General features: G+C 39.8%; 1 long non-coding RNA gene across 1 annotated transcript; it reads right to left on the bottom strand.

Moving 5' to 3' along the window:
* Positions 1 to 5895: 5895 nt before the first annotated feature.
* LOC143927880 (uncharacterized) lies at positions 5896 to 16158 on the bottom strand. The gene is made up of 2 exons (XR_013262335.1): positions 14616 to 16158; positions 5896 to 14574 (listed from the first exon to the last, which is right to left on the bottom strand). It is a non-coding gene; the product is annotated as an uncharacterized LOC143927880 (long non-coding RNA).
* Between the last annotated feature and the right edge of the window lie 1351 nt (positions 16159 to 17509).

The following is a 17509-nucleotide window of genomic DNA, read 5'->3' as shown; positions in this document are numbered from 1 at the left end:
GCTACAAGAAAATGGCCACCGGGCACCCTGTATAGAAAAAAATCACAGGGAAAATGGCCTCCAAACTCTGAGAACATGGCCGACGAACAACTGTACACAGAATACACAGACAATGGTGGTGGTCAGCGATATGGCGGCAGCACATGCAGAGCCCACAGACACCAGCAGAGAGACAGATGACAGCACAGGGACACAGACAGCCAGTGAAGCCCCCAACGAAGGATCAGAGCCCCCCGAAAGGACCCCTGGCCCAGGTACACACACTGCACTACAGCCCAGTCATGTAGCATCCCCCACGGGGGGGACAGGGAGAGAAGAAAGGGAGAAGAGGGACCCCCTAATCGACCTCCCAGGGAATGCCCAGCTGCTCTGTCCTGCCGAGGCAGGGAGAGCTGTACTTACCATCCGGACGAGCTGGAAGCATCCCATCACAGACCCACACCCGAGCAGTACGGAGTGGCCGCCGGGCCACGGCACACTGTGACAAAGACATACTTAGTCCGGTCATATGTGTGCCCCGGAGCACTGAGCTCACCGGCTGCCCCTGGAGCCTGAGGGGCATGTTGTGGCCAACTCATCGCTTAGCTAGGGCCTGCCCTGCACATGCTCGATGGCCAGGCTGGGGAGACTACAAGGATCTATATTATCCAGCCTGTTACCCAGCCAGCTGTTGATAGATCACAGGATCTTAAAATCTTGCAAAAAAAAGGCAAAAATCCAGAAAAAATCCCTAGGACCGATGGTCCCGGCAGGAAGCCTAGGTCCTTCTCCTTCTCCAGAAAAAAACTGAGCTGCAGGAGGCAGGCTGAGGGGTTATTGCCAGAGGAACCACCCCCTGGGCAGAACTGTACAGTTCTGTTGGTTTTCACATGTATTATATGTTCTGCCTAGTCCTCTCCTGAAGATGGCGTAATAATCCTACGGTCAGGATAAATGGAGCTGTGTCCATCAATGAACAAAAGGGAAATATATATAATGTTTTTTTTTTTTTTTCTAGAAAAACAAAACAAAACACATTTTACCTTGTAAACATCAAGTGTAAAAAATGTATCTGGTCCTTAAGTGGTTAACCACTTAACGACCAGCGCACGACGATGTACGTCCTATTTTTGAAGAGGGATATCTCGGTAACGGCAGCAGCTGCTGCCACAACCGAGATATCCATCTCTTCAGGCGCCGGTCGTCTGTACGATAACGGTGGTCTCCGCAGCGGATTCGCCGCAAGATTACCGCTATCGGCGGCGGGAGAGGTGCCACCCCCCCTCCCGCACCTTCCGCCGCTTACCGGAGCCGTCGGTAGCGGCGGAGGTGATCGGGTCCTTTTGCTAGCTGGGTATGGAGACGAGTGAGGCTAAGATGACCCCCACTCGTCTCTATACCATAGGAGGGCAGAAGCAATGTCAAAACGTCACTTCCGCCCATACCTCTTAAAGGTATATTTTTTTTAAATGTAATTTTTTCTTTTTCTTTTTTTTTTTTGCATTTTAGTCCAAATATGAGACCTGAGGAATTTTTGACCCCAGCTCTCATATTTAAAAGGGCCTGTCGTGCTTTTTTCTATTACAAGGGATGTTTACATTCCTTGCAATAGGAATAAAAGTTACATAGTTACATAGTTACATAGTTACATAGTTACATAGTTAGCCAGGTTGAAAAAAGACACAAGTCCATCCAGTTCAACCTTAAAAACAAATAAATAAAATAAAAAATAATCGTACAATCCAGATACCCAATTTTATGCCCACAATTGATCCAGAGGAAGGCGAAAAAAAAACCCAGCAGAGCATGCTACAATTTACTACAGCAGGGGAAAAAAAATTCCTTCCTGATCCCCCAATAGGCGATCGGATTTTCCCTGGATCAACTTTACCTATGTTAGTACCTAGTTATATTATGTACCATCAGGAAAGTATCCAAGCCTTTCTTAAAGCAATCTACTGAACTGGCCAGAACCACCTCTGGTGGGAGTCTATTCCACATTTTCACTGCTCTAACTGTGAAGAAACCTTTCCGTACTTGAAGCTGAAATCTCTTTTCCTCTAGACGTAAAGAGTGCCCCCGTGTCCTCTGGGTTGACCGTACAGAGAACAACTCAACACCAAGTTCACTATATGGACCCCTAATATATTTGAACATGTTAATCATATCCCCCCTTAATCTCCTCTTCTCAAGAGTGAATAAATTTAGTTCCTCTAATCTCTCCTCATAGCTAAGTTCCTCCATGCCTCTTATCAGTTTGGTTGCCCTTCTCTGCACTTTCTCCAGTTCCCCGATATCCTTTTTGAGAACTGGTGCCCAAAACTGAACGGCATATTCCAGGTGAGGTCTTACTAATGATTTGAACAGGGGCAAAATGATATCTCTTTCTCTGGAGTCCATACCTCTCTTAATACAAGAAAGGACTTTGCTCGCTTTGCAAACAGCAGCTTGGCATTGCATGTTGTTATTGAGCTTATGGTCTACCAAAACCCCCAGATCCTTCTCCACTATGGATTCCCCCAGTGATCCATTTAAAAAAGTGATCCATTTAAAAAAGTGATCCATTTAAAAAAAAAAAAAAAAAGTGTAAAAATAAATAAAATCAATTAAAATAAATAAGAAAAAAAAAGGTTTTTAAAAACACCCTGTCACGACGAGCTTGCGCACAGAAGCGAGCGCATACGTGAGTAGCGCCCGCATATGAAAACGGTGGTCAAACCACACATGTGAGGTATCGCTGCGATTGGTAGAGTAAGAGCAATAATTCTAGCCCTAGACCTCCTCTGTAACGCAAAAAATGCAACCTGTAGAATTTTTTAAATGTTGCTTATGGAGATTTTTGAGGCTAAAAGTTTGACGCCATTCCACGAGCGGGCGCAATTTTGAAGCGTGACATGTTGGGTATCAATTTACTTGCCGTACCATTATCTTTCACAATATAAAAAAAATTGGGCTCATTTTACTGTTGTCTTATTTTTTTATTCAAAAAAGTGCATTTTTTTTACAAAAAAAGTGCGCTTGTAAGACCGCTGCGCAAATACAGTGTGAAAAAAAGTATTTCAATGACCGCCATTTTATTCTCTAGGGTGTTAGAAAAAAAACAATATAAAATGTTTGGGGGTTCTAAGTAATTTTCTAGCAAAAAAACAGTTTTAACCACTTGCCGACCAGCGCACGACGATGTACGTCGACAGAATGGCACGGGCAGGCAAATGGGCGTACATGTACGTCCCTTTAAATTTGCTGCCCTGCCATCGGGAGCGCGCCGCCGGCAGCGCGCTCCCGCGCTGGTCGGGACCCCCGTGAGTCCGGTCGCGGAACCAGCAGGCGTGGATCGCCGCGGGCATCCCCGCGGTCGTCTCACAGAGCGGCCGAATGGAGAAGTGCCGTTGTAAACAACATTTCTCCATTCTGCCTAGCAACTAGTGACGCTGATCTCTGCTCCATGTGATTGGAGCAGAGATCAGTGTTCACTAAATGAAAGCCCAACCCCCCCACAGTTAGTAACACACCCCTAGGAACACTTAACCCCTACACTGCCACCCCCTGGTTAACCCCTTCACTGCCAGTGTCATTTACACAGGAATCACTGCATTTATATAGCAGTGATTACTGTATAAATGACAATGGTCCCAAAAATGTGTCAAAAATGTCCGATGGGTCCCCCACAATGTCGCAGTCACAATAAAAATCGCTGATCGCCACCATTACTAGTAAAAAAAATAATAATAAAAAATTATTAATAAAAATGCTATAAAACTATCCCTATTTTGTAAACGCTATAACTTTTGTGCAAACCAATCAATAATCACTTATTGCGATTTTTTTAACCAAAAATATGTAGAAGAATACGTATCGGCCTAAACTGAGGGAAAATTTTTTTTTTTAATATATTTTATTATATTTATTATAACAAAAAGTAAAAAATAATGCGTTTTTTTCAAAATTGTCGCTCTATTTTTGTTTATAGCGCAAAAAATAAAAACCGCAGGGGTGATAAAATACCACCAAAAGAAAGCTCTATTTGTGGGAAAAAAAGGACATCAATTTAAAAAAAAAAGAACCGCGCAATTGTCAGTTAAAGCGACGCAGTGCCGAATCGCAAAAAGTGGTCTGGTCTTTGACCAGCAAATTGGTCCGGTCTGAAAGTGGTTAAACATGTAAACACCAAATCTGAAAAAGAGGCCTGGTCCTTAAAGTGGTTGTAAACCCTTACAAACCACTTTGACCTACAGGTAAGCCTAGATTAAGGCTTACCTGTAGGTCCAAGCAATATCTCCTAAACCTATATGGTTTAGGAGATATTTGCCCGAAAACGGGCACCGCTGTCTACGGCGCATGCACCGTAGACAGCGGCGCGCAGGCGCACTGAGCACGGCATTCTCAGCGACGGAGCTGCCGCGCGTGTCGGCTCCCGTGCGCATGCGCGGGAGTGACGTCATCGCGGCTTCGCTGAATGACAGCGGCGGAGCTGCGAGACCCCACCAACAAGATGGATGCGGCGGACTACTGGGGACAGCGGCGACTTTGCTGGCTCCTGTGTCAGGTAAGTGACACATAATGGGCTACTATGCGATGCATAGTAGTCCATTATGCTTTGCCTTTGCAGGGAATGAAAGAGGAAGTAAACTCATCAGAGTTTACTTTCTCTTTAAGTGGTTAAGGTATTTATGGAAAAAAAAAACACATTATATAGACTAAGTGACCCAGATGATACTAGTATTACTAAATATATTAGAGAAAAATACAGCTGTCTTCTTTCTGCAATAGTCAAAAAAATAATAATAATAATAATTATATATATATATATATATATATCTATATATATTACATATATAGTATTTATTGGCGTATAACACTCACTTTTTCACCATGAAAATCGGGTGCAAATAGCGTGTGCGTGATATACTCCAATACTTTTAGCTGCCTTGGAGGGGGCAGGACGGGCGGCCGTCAGATTACATACAGTAAGAATATCCTGTTTACTTGGCGGCCTCTGTAATAGGAAGTCCCATCTCCTGGGCTGCCATTGGACCACTGTTCTATCATGGGAGATTCTCACTGAATTTAATCTGTCGGCGCTCGTCCTGCCCCCCTCACTGTCCCTTCTAGGTTGCAGATGGGCATCGATCCGGCTGCATTGATGGCAATGGTGAGGCTGCAGATGAGCATTGATCAGGCTGCATTCATGGCAATTATGAGGCTGCAGATGGGCACTGACCTTTATTTTGCTTCAAAGTTCCTTATTTAAAATGTATTTTTTTCACTGAAACTTCCCTCTTAAAATGAATGTGAATATACAGATAAATAAGGTATATTAGCTATGAGATGGGGGGGGGGGGGTGAGTTAATTAGGGTTAAATAAGAACAAATGTTATATCATTTTTTTTAATTTTAACTTGAGGTTGCAGATAAAAGGTCACTTATTTGATCTTCATACGAATGAGAGATTAAAATACAAAGTAACAATAATGTTGTTATGTTGTAAAAAGGCGTTGCTTTATTTTAGCAAGTGCAGTTGCACTTCTTTCCCCAACGCTTAGTGAATGTGGTGAAGCTTCACTTTGCAAAACAATATCCAATCAGATGCAAGTACAATTTTAAAAAAAAACTGCATTTTTGCTTGCACATGATTGGATGATGGAAATCAGCAGTTTCACCACATTCACCAAGCTCTGAGCAAAATAAGTGCAATCATACTTGCAAAGTGCACAGTCTTTAGTAAAGCAACCCCATAATGTAATTTAACTTATGAGCACTAGTTAGCATGACTTAAAGTACAATTTTCCAAGATAATGTAATAGTTTATTTAAAAAAAACAAAAACAAAACACATACAACTTGGTACAAAAATGACTGCATGTCCATAACAATCATCCCCTAAAAATGAATCCCAAACAAGATAAATCACACCAAGTCAAACTTTAATATCTTTATTGAGATTACACACCATCAGAGTAACCAATCTCACATTGCACATGTAAGTATAGGCGGAATATACTCATATAGTCTTTACGAAAACAATATTATACATTGTACTTCCTTTATAGGTGAATAGAAATTTGTACTTTTTAAAGGCAGTGAAATTAGGAAAACTCTGGCTTATAATACAGAAACATTACTTGAAGCTCATGTTTCTTTTTTTCCTAATATATAAGCATCTAATATATATATTTATATTGAATATAGTGATGTAACAAAAATGAAAAGGGATGTATAGTATCAATAAAATGTAATTTAAAAAAAATGAAACATGGAAAAAATATAACCAGACTAATTGTGAACTGCCTGTAATGCAAGTTTTTGAAAATATGCATCTGTAGTTTACAAGGCTCAATGAAGCCTATGTGTTATACTTGCCAGTGATATAACCAAGTCCATGTCCAGAATATGATATATTTTTTAATAATAGAATAAAGAATATTTAATTCTTTTCAGCTTTATACACTTCTTACCCTAATCAGATATCAGCTTCAACTAGTGTATAAAAAAAAAAAGCTGCGCTGTACACCCAAACCCTCAAACTAAGCCACAGCTCAAATGTGAGATATACAGAGATTGCATCATTAAAAATGGAAGCTGTGCTCTAAACTAAATATTAGAAATAAATGAACATTGCATAATAAAAAAAAAGTGAACATAAATCAACATTATACAATTGATGAGTGACAATATATGTCAGCAAGTCCCAATGAAGATATAGGGACTATGGCAAATGTTGCGGTAGAAGGTGATTAGAGGGAACCCTGTGATTTGTCCGTACAGTGCAGGAACATGATTGATGTGTGAGGACTCTGGATCCCTTGAGTCCCTGTGACCATCCAAGTCTATCTCCCCCTTAGTAGTGTTCAGAGACAGCTGTGTTTGGATCTGCCACTCATTTGCTACCCCTGGAGGAAAAGGCCCTGGCTGGGTATTAGCCACCAGTGAGTCAGCTTGTGCAAGCTGTTAAGCATGCACTCTTTTTGGTGGTGGATTCACAACTGTTTGTTCATGTGATCATGTTCATGTGATCGAGAAAGATAAAAATACCTTGTTACCGTTTTCCACACATCATTCATCTTGAAGGATGAATTTGCTATAGTCCCTATATCATCATTGGGACTTGCTGACATATATTGTCACTCATCAATTGTGTCACCTTGTATTATGTTGATTTATGTTCACTTTTGTCACTTTTTTTGTTATGCAATGTTCATTTATTTCTAATATTTAATTTAGAACGCAGCTCCCTTTTTAAATAATATATCAACTTTAACTAGCCTTACAAAAGACTATTGAAACTGGTATCTGATAGCGATGGGTAATATCACGTTTACTATTAGGAATATTCCTTAACAGCTGTTGATTTGTTTTTCCTCCACATTTAGTTCTTGTAGAGCAGAGGCAAAATATTTTACTGCTGAAGCATATTTTCTTATCAGTTTGTGACTGAATTTCTTACCTACCAGATTAATTGGCAGCAGATTCAGATATCTGAAAGTTCTGAGAATCAAACAATATCCTCATTTTTATTCAGTCCACCTTAAAGATTACATATATTCTTACTACAAACAGCCTCAGATGAGAATATTGCTGAAATGTTGCTGGTCAATGTCTGATGAAATGTGTTATTCCAAAAACATCCTAGAAATGTCATATTTCTCCATGGTGATATTGTGTGAACCTACATATTTGACAAATGCAACAGCTTAAAAGTACACATTAATCAAAGGGAACAGTAAAAATGTATAAAAATTGCAGCACAGTAGCGACAATGAAAGCAGTTTTTCAATGCGATGGCTCAGAAAAATAAAAGGGATCTTTTTATTTCTTTAAAATAAAGCTTTTCTTTTTTTACCTAAATCACAACAGAACACAAGACTAAAGTGAAAAAAAAGTGCTAAAAAATACAAAAAGTCTTGAGGACTGTTTGGGTGCAAGTTTCATTTTCCTTCCTTGTGCTTTGAAGGGAATACACACATACTGTACACTGGCAAGGAAAGGCATAAAGGCAAGACAATGTTAAAGTTTCTATACACTAGGCAAAACTGTAGGGATTTACTTGATTTGTATTTAGCTATATACAAAAGCAGCATGGATGCAAAGCGAGGTGCAGTTAGGAGCTATGATCTTTAAAAGCTATATTTCACATTGAGGATTCTAGCAGCGGGCTGGGCAATACCTGTTTGGCTATAGACTCACGCTGGGTTCACACCAGTGTGAATTGGATGTGGGTTTCTCAGCATCTAATTTGCATGTCAGGAGATTGTGACTTTCTCGCTTTTGGAGCCAGTTCACACATCTCCAGAGTGGTTCCGGTGCGAATTGCACAGGAGACCTGTGAATCTTCTGGTCCGTTTCAGGCCCGAATTCAGTCAAAAATTTGGCTGAAATTTAACCTGAAAGCGGTGAATGGAGATGCACCGGACCCCCTGCTGAGAGTTGTTGCGTTCCTCAGTGTGAACCCAGCCTTAAAAGGGTTAGTCCAACTTTACCAAAAATCTGCAGGTAAGGGGGGCTGTAGACAAAAGCAAGATGTGCAGCTTTATCTAAAGCTGGATAATGCCCTACTATAGGTGTAGGTCATTTACATAACTTTCCGAAGCCTGGCTACAAAAATTCCACAGGTGACATCATCCTGTCTGGTTGCTAAGACGTTGCCAGCCGTTACCGTTCACTCCCCACTATCACAGCAAAGGAACTTTCAAACCCCCACACATGAGATTCACCATTTTCTCCTTGCTGAACTCTGTGCTACTGTGACAGGAGAAAAACTGTTTATGGGAAGGTGTTTGGGCTAGGAATGTCTTCTTCTTCTACACCCTAGCAACAAGGTTGGACAGGATGATGCAATCAATGGGAGTTTCTCAGTTAGGTCTTGGGGGGGTACATAAATGGCCTACACGTCTTGCAAGGGCATTATTTAACTTTGGTCAAAGCTGCAGAGTTTGTATTTATCTACAGGTACCAATTGCATAGGCAGTTTTTAGTAAAAGGTGAGCTTGCCCTTTAAAACGCTCTCCAAGATTTTCAAGTGTCAACACGGAGATGCAAGTCATCAACCTGGTTTGGTGTACTACGAGGTTTCCACTGTGTCCCTCAATGTGGCCAAATCAAAACTGGGTCACTACAAGTCTTACATTTAGCAATATTTAATGACTATGTCTGTAAATATAGAATGGAAACATAGAAATGGACTTGACATTTTCATCATTAGATTCTAACATCTATACAGAAATAAGGTATTTTTTTGATGACCAGGATTCTATAAGCACCAACTGTGTCACTACTATAATTGTATCATAATGTGTAAAATGGACTTCACTTATACAAGTTTCTTTTGTAAAGGCTATAGCTCACATTTAGCTCACAGAGGTAAACTGTAAACACAATGGAAGGTAATATTTGTGTAATAAGTAAAGAAAAACAAAATCCGAGATTTTCTTTGGCTAGAGTAATGTAATAGTTCACTAGATTTGCAGTAACAAGTTCCATCTAGTAATAACTACAAGGGTAATAAAATCTTCAACATCGAAAACAAGTTAAAATTAGCAATCTTGAACAGCTAATGCAGATTACAATAAAAACTGCATAAATATTTAGTATCAGACCTGGAACACATAAATGTATAAAAATGGCTTATAAAAGAGCCTCATATAAAAATGATATGATAGTGGAGGACAGAACAAGCCTTCACTGACCTTATTTTTCGTGGGAGAATAATTAAGTTACATTAGGTAAAAACAGCTACAACAGGAAAATACCCCATCGTAAACATCTTACATCTACATATGTTCACAGGCAGCCTGGCACATATTGTAAAGCTGGGTACACACTACAGTTTTTTTTTGTGCTATCCACAGGGTTGCACGAAAAAAAACCTGACAGCTCCAGTTGGAGACGCTGTACTAACTATGCAAGGTTAGGCCAGCGATCTCTCCCACTGAGCTTTTGTGTTCTGACAGGGGGACGGGCCCCCTGCCAGAACACTCCGATCAGGGCCCTCTGCCATTGGCTGAGAGCGCCGATTGGGAGTCGGTCGGCTGCTGGTTTTCCAGCATGCACGTCTGACAGAAGCAGGCCATTCGGCCAGCTTCTGTCGGACAGACCAACATACACACAAGCTAGTTGTCAGCTGTTTTTTTTTTTTTTTTTTTAACAGGCCGTTGTCTCCCGACATTCAGCCATGTGCACGGGGCTTAAGGCTTATTCCATATTTAGGTGGCTATAAAATTTTATTCCGAAATTTGTTTTGCTCTTTTCACAAAAGAAAACTTTAATTTATGTCTAAAGCAACATAACCAGACTATACGTTAGATTGTAGATGGACACCTGGATAAAAACGGCCTTGAACATATTGGTGTTACACCATAATGGTGTTATGGTGTTATGGATATAAGAACACATTTAATAATGTCAGGGGCTGCAATATTTGGCTGAAGAAAGAATTTAAAAGGACAAGATACAGTTCTTAATTTAAAAAAAAAAAGTATACTAGTAGAACTGGGTCTAGAAAGGTGTCACAGTAAGCACTAGGGTGGACAGCAGATCAGGTAAAAATTGATAAGTGGAGATGGAAAGTCGGGAGGCCTTAACTACCAGGTTTTAGCAGATATTTTAGGGAAGCATTTTTTAAAAGAATTGCTAAAATGAAAAGTAGGGAGGTTGTCAGTAGCATAGTTCCATTTGTAAAACTCATTTACAAATTACAAAACAAGTAATTAATTGGTTAAATGCCATGGACAACACCTCCAAATTTTTCAATGTCCATATTTACAGCATAATTATTAGGAGACTTTCACAAGGCCACCTTTACAAATGTTGACCTTTTAAATCATCTTTATAGACGACTGGCAAGTGCCTAGAATTATTGCACCCTATAACATGATTACTTTTTACAGGTAGGATACTCTGGAGTCTTTACACTCTTGCATGCTATAGAAATAATGTATGTACAGAAGATGCAAACTATCAAGTCAAGCTTTGCCAACAATTTGAAATGACAAAACTACACATTTAATCAGTATAAGAACTAAAATGGAACAGTGAAAAAAAAACAAACAGAACACATTAAAAGTTGAAATCCAGGGAAAATAAAACACCTTATATTGGGGCTCCAAGCTCCCCCAACCAGTCCCCTCCTCTTCCCTCACACTAAAAGAGTATAATTCTTGTTTTGTCTATTTATAATGTGCATTTAGCCTTTGCAATGCTGGGAGAGCCCACTGCATGGGTAATTGCCTTTCTCCCAAAGTTTAGCTTTAAAGGTCAGTATATGCAATAAATAAAAAAAATAAATAAAAAATACCAGGGAAGAATGTAAAATTAAAAAAAATATATATTAATTTTTAAACATTCTGCATAATTAACTGCAGATTATTTTAATGATAACAAAAATGGGTGGGGAAATAAATAAAACTGAAAAGCTTAAACAAAGTAAAAGTCAAGCAAAAAAAAAAAAAATTCCCTTTTTGAATCAGGAAGGGTATATAAATTAAAAAGCCTTAGTTCCTGTAAGGTTGCTGTTGTCTTGGATCTCTGCTTGTATGATTTTTCTTCCAGTCCCACTCTGACCATGGTCAGTGGACAAAGGGAATCTTCAAACTTATACACAGACAGCAAAAAACACACGTGACAGATCCTTCCCAATCGCTTTTTATTTTTGCCATCTATTTAAAACTGAACAGATTTCCAATGAAATGGGAAGTGTTAATTTTGGGCATAGACAGCAGTAAGACCTGAGAGGTTAGAACTCTTGTGTTCTTATTGCAGGTAATAAAGAGATTTCCCTCATATCCTAGTTCTAAATTTCTCTTTAACAGGGATACAAGTAGCAAACAAACGGAAAGAAGTCATAACCGTTTCCCATTCCAAAATAAATACTTTGGCTGGAGTTCTATTCCATTTTTTTTGGTTACTACAGTGAACCCCAATTGGCTGTAGCTATATATTTTTATACCTATTTATTATTTATCCCTTCTACTGTTCCTGCACTATCCAAATGTCCTTTGTGGGGAACACGGCTCACGTATGGCATTCCATAAACTGAATTGTAATGTAAAAACATGTTTCAGAGTGTTAAACATACTTGCTGACGCACAATCAAGTTACAATGTTACAAGCTGATTCAGTAAAGCCTAGGACAAATCGCCAAACCATTGCAATTTATTTAAAATCTAACCAATATATAAAAAAAAGTGCAGTCTTTAACCACTACAATACTGGGAGCTTTCACTCCTTTCCTTCCCAGGCCAATTTTCAGCTTTCAGCGCTCTTGCATTTTCAATCAGAATTGCGTACCCAAATTACATTTTTATGATTTTGTTCATACGAATAGGGCTTTATTTTGGTGGCATTTATTCACAAATCAGTTTTTGAGATATAAGTGAAAAAAGAGCGGACATTTAAAAGAAAAAACAATATTTTCTACTTTTTGTTTTAAAAGAAATCCCCAAAAATTTAATTTTGTCATAAATTTAAGCCAAAATGTATTCTGCTACATGTCTTTGGTAAAAATAAATCCCATTAAGTGTATAATAATTGGTTTGTGTGATCATGGACATGTGTGTGAAGATGATCATTGGGACATATGATTTTACTGTTACATATGTGGGACAGGTGTTTTTACTATGTGGGGACATGTGTGGGGGCAGGGTTTTGGGGGACACTATGTAGGGGACATTGTGTGTTTACATCGTGTGGGGACACTGTGCCGGTGATCAGTGTGTAAAAAACAGCTCATACACACTGAGCACTGGCTGGCTGTAGCGATCCTCTCTCCTCACTGACAACGTCCGTGTGAGGAGAGGAGAGCCGATCGCCTAGCAACCAGCTCTCTGTTTACATTACATGATGACTGTGATTGGACACATTCGTCATGTAATCAGGAGGGCCAATCACAGAGCCCTCCTGCCGATCGGAGATGCGCCAGGTTCGGGTGAGGTGGTACTGAGTCAATAAAGCATGTGTAAGCCAAATTAATAGTTACAGAGGTTATTCAGAGGGTGTCACATCACGGCCTTTGCAATTTATTGAGCCATACGATATACGGGTTTGTGTGAATATTAGCATCATGTCACATATGTTTTAAGCGTCCTTTTTTTTTTTTTTATATATTAGTTTGATCACAAGGTTTTTTCAATTGTAGTATGGGTAGCTGCAGAGAAAACGCTTCCATAATAAATTTAGTGTGGTATTACATACTATATTATTTGGAATCTAGTTGCCTGGTTACTATAAGTTATCATTCTTTGCATCGCTTTTCTTGATAACAAACTTTAAGGCTGAGTTGACAATAGTGCGAATTGGTTGCGGTTTTCTCCGCATGACAGGAGATTGTGACCGGCCCTCAATGGAGCCGGTTCATCCGTGGTGGCTGTGGAGTGGATTGCACAGGGGTCCTGTGCATCTTTGGCTCCGTTTCAGGTCCAAATTTAGGCAAAAATTCGGGCCTGATTTGTCCCTGAAACGGAGAACAGGGATGTACCGGACCTCTGCTGTGAGCGGCATACAATCTCAGTGTAAACCCTAATAACGCTAAACATGACTTTACAAAGATTAATTTATTGGGCAACTGTAAATGTACTGTAGGTAATCACGGAAAACCTTTTTTTCATATATTTTGTTATATCATATTCAGAAACAAATGGTTGTCAGGTCATGTGAGGTTTTTATGACTGGTTCTTAGAGCAGTACTAAACCCAAAAAACATGAAATTATATTGAAGCTTACCAACTCTCATTTGTGGTGAATGCATTAGTTTTCTTTTTTTTTTTTTTTGGGCTTCTATTATTTATACCTGGTGATCTGGGCAGTAAGTTGGTTACTTTTCGAAATTTCTTTAACAGACCAAGCCTCCTACAATCCCTTTATGGGATGTTTCCACTGGCTGAATGGAGAGATCGACAGTTGTCATGATTCTTTAGCCGCAAGACTCCCTTTCCACGTTTGAGTCGATGTGCGTGAAACTCTTTAGACATCTCCTTTCCCACATGTACAGACTTTTACTGAGTGCACACTCGGCCTCTACCTCATACTGTATTAAATGGTAAAAAGGAACTGGACCTGGAATTCGCTCCCTCTTAAATCCAGAAAATGCTTCAATTGATACATGTAGCCTTTATTAGCACTAGTATTCAAGACTCTTCTTACAAGTTCCTCACTAGATAGTATAAAACCCCCTACCATTTGGCACAGATGTTTCCTGCTGCCGATTCATTTTGCTGGCAGGGCTGTAATCAGAGGGGCACGTTCCTACATCTTTGGTGGTCCTGCCCAAGATTAAGGCCTTTTGGTAGGGAATTATCCTGTGGAATAAAAAAAAAAAACTACCCTTGGACCAATAGCCAGCACCCCCCAATTCCCCCTCATCTATTACATTTTATAAGTATGTTACCCATTACTTATTGATTGCAGCACAATCTCTCATTCCACACTTTAGGTAACAGATCGTTTGTACTTCACTATTTGATTTGGAAGCAGAACGCTTGTGCACTCGGGTAAAAATTAGCAGGACAATGTTAGGGATATATGGGCTGGTTGGATGCATTATTCCACCGAAATACCCAATGCCTAAATCCATAGTTGCCATTGTGCAACCCTATGCATACTATTCCTGAGGACCAGTATTGAGGATCATTTGAACAGCACACTTACCTGAATTTACTGTTTATTTAGCATTTAGTCTTGAAGATAAGTTTGTTCTCCTGCTTTAGCTCTCCCGAGAGCCACATTGCATTTGACACATTTCAAAACAATTACTGCAAAGGCTGCATTGCTTGCAGTTATAATAGTCCTCACCTTTCTCATGTTCTAAGGTCACTAATCATTCTTATCTGCAAGTTGAATGCTTAGATAGCCTGCGTGTTGTTTATATGCATAGAATGTGTATTATGATGCCCTCTCATTTGCAGTTGCGCATAACTTACCTCACATGCATGTGACAATATTTTTTGTTTTCCTCTGTATTGCAAAAAATTAAAAAAATATAATATATATATCCATGCCAACCAGCAAAAGTATCTGTTACGGTTGAGACAAACCATTTCCTATGGACAGGAGTTCTTACAATTGTAGGCTTTTATTCAATTGATATAAAACCTTCATTCCAAAAACCGGTTTCTCTAACTGCTTAGGGGGTGTTACCTGCAATTCAGCTTTAAATGTGTAATACATTTTTAAAGCACAGCAACAGGGAGCACAAGTTACTAGGATCAAAGAGGCAACACTTTATTAAACATATCACACTTACAGTTAAGAGACTATTGATCAGACAGCAGCACTGAGAGGGAACCAGGACCGTTGGGAGAGAAATCACCGGCAGCATCTACAGCTGTTAGTGGTGCAGCTCACTGACAGGCGGTGGAGTGACATCGGATAGTGGGCATGCTTCTTCACGTGTACCATTAAGGAGATCCATGCCAGATCTTTCTTCAGGAGCTGCAGGGGATTCTTGGATCTTTACGCCAGTCCACTCTTTTCCTAGATTTGCCCTATTTTCTGTGGACTCACATACCACACTTAGGAGAGCTGAGTAAGCTTTTGGAAAATGTATGCCCATCTAAAAATCAACCCTCTTTCCAGACTGATAATGCTGCTGTCCAAAAAGGGGTCTCTGTTGGTCCTCCATCCAAAGTAGAGACACCCTAAGACTTTAAGTACATTACTACCCAAATCACCAGGTATAAACAAAATTATTATAATACTTTTTTTTTTATAAAACTTTACAAGTTTTTGGGCTTAATACCTCTTAATATCGAACTCTGTTCCTTGGTTGCAAATATCCATTTAGTTTCAATAAATTGTAATCCTTTGTTTCCCCCCACACACACTTTGCAATTGTTGGTACAATTTTACACTACACGTTCAACTTTTTTCAGTTATAGCACAAGATTTAATGTAGATTTACTAAAAGGTGTATCCTTAAATTGCAAACCACATGGTAAAATACTGTACTCCTGCTTGAATTCTAGGCAAAATTCTCCTTTAAAGTAGTTCTAAAGTGAGATTCTATGCATTAAGATAAAAAAAAAAAAACCTTCTTTGTGCAGCAGCCCCAGCCCTTTTAATATTAACCCCAGCCCCTCTCGATCCAGCGATGTTGCACGAGAGACGCGGCTGGCCGGGACTCTCTGCTTACTGCCTGAGAAAGCAGTGGTGCACCATTGGCTCCCACCGTTGTCAATTAAAGCCAGAGGAGAGAGGGGACGGGGCCGAGCCATGACTCTGTGTCCAAATGGAGACAAAGAGCAGCGGCTCGGCTCGGGTGCTCCCACAGTAAGCTGCTTGCTGTGGGGGCAGGAGGGAGGGGCCAGGAGTGCCAGCAAGGGAACCAAGAAGATCTGGGCTGCTCTGTGCATGGTACAGAGAAGGGAAGTAGGATGACTTTTTTTGTCGTTAAAAAAATAAATAAATAAATGTCAAAACAAGAAGACTTTAGTATCGCGTTAAGCATTAGGTAACCTGGCCAATATCAGACAACTGGTCACAAGAGCTCTGCTTAAAGGAATTGTAAAGGCTTGTTTATAAAACAGGCATGTCATACTTACCTGCTCTGTGCAGGGGTTTTGCACAGAGCAGTCCCGATCCACCTCTTTTTGGGTCTCTGGCTGGAGATCCTGGCCCCTCCCTCCTGTTGCAGGCCCCCACAACAAGCAGCTTGCTATGGGGGCACCCAAGCTGAGCTGCAGCTCCATGTATCCATTCTCTCTCCTGATTGGCTGAGTTTGACTGAGACACAGTGGGTGACATACAATCAGCAGGAAGAGTCCCCAGTGGCTGATTAAATCGTGGACATCGCTGGATAGAAATTGGGCTCAAGTACAGGGGGGGGGGCGCTGCACACAGAAGGCTTTTTTTTTCTTTATGTATAGCATGCATTAAGATTTAAAAAAAAAAAAAAAAAAAAAAAAACCTTCTGACTTTAGAAATCACTTTAAGGGACTATGAAATACTTATGTTGGAAGCTCAACCTGTAGCTCATCAGCTCTGCCTGAAAACTTATCTTCTCTTTGCACAATAACCACATGACCCAAGCCTCTGTATTTGGCACATGATGTGCTACCAGAGGGGAGAGTTCAAGCAGAAAATAGTCATTGACCCCCTACTATTTACTGTTTTGAATGATCTTCAAGGAGGTTTATTATATGCCAACTGTTATGGGAAAACAAGGATTTACTTATCACTGCTGGTTTTGTTCTCTGTATAAAGTAATGGCCATTAGCAAAACCACAGTAAGTCCTGGAAAAAGGAGTCCATGTTCCAAAGTGAACATTTAGATAGCGGTATGCTCATTTTTATACAAGGCTCATTCATTTTTGAGTAACGTGAAAGTCTTCTAAAAAAAGAAATAGGAATTAATACTGATTAAATTTCTATTAAACAGTCTTTAATTGCGATTACCATTTTAGTGATATTTATTTGATCACATTTGTCCATGATAATAGGATGTTAATAATACTAGGCAAAAAAATTTGTATTATGTTCAGGAGGTTGTGTCCTCAAATCATTGGATGCCAGACTCTACTTAAGAGCATCAAGCTATAATACCA

The sequence above is a fragment of the Lithobates pipiens genome, unplaced genomic scaffold, assembly GCF_037356315.1.
Source record: "Lithobates pipiens isolate NorthernLeopardFrog02 unplaced genomic scaffold, aLitPip1_a1.2 Scaffold_23, whole genome shotgun sequence".
NCBI classification, from domain to species: domain Eukaryota; kingdom Metazoa; phylum Chordata; class Amphibia; order Anura; family Ranidae; genus Lithobates; species Lithobates pipiens.
Note: the sequence above shows the minus strand (reverse complement) of the source record. Positions and strands in the feature narration are given on the sequence as shown.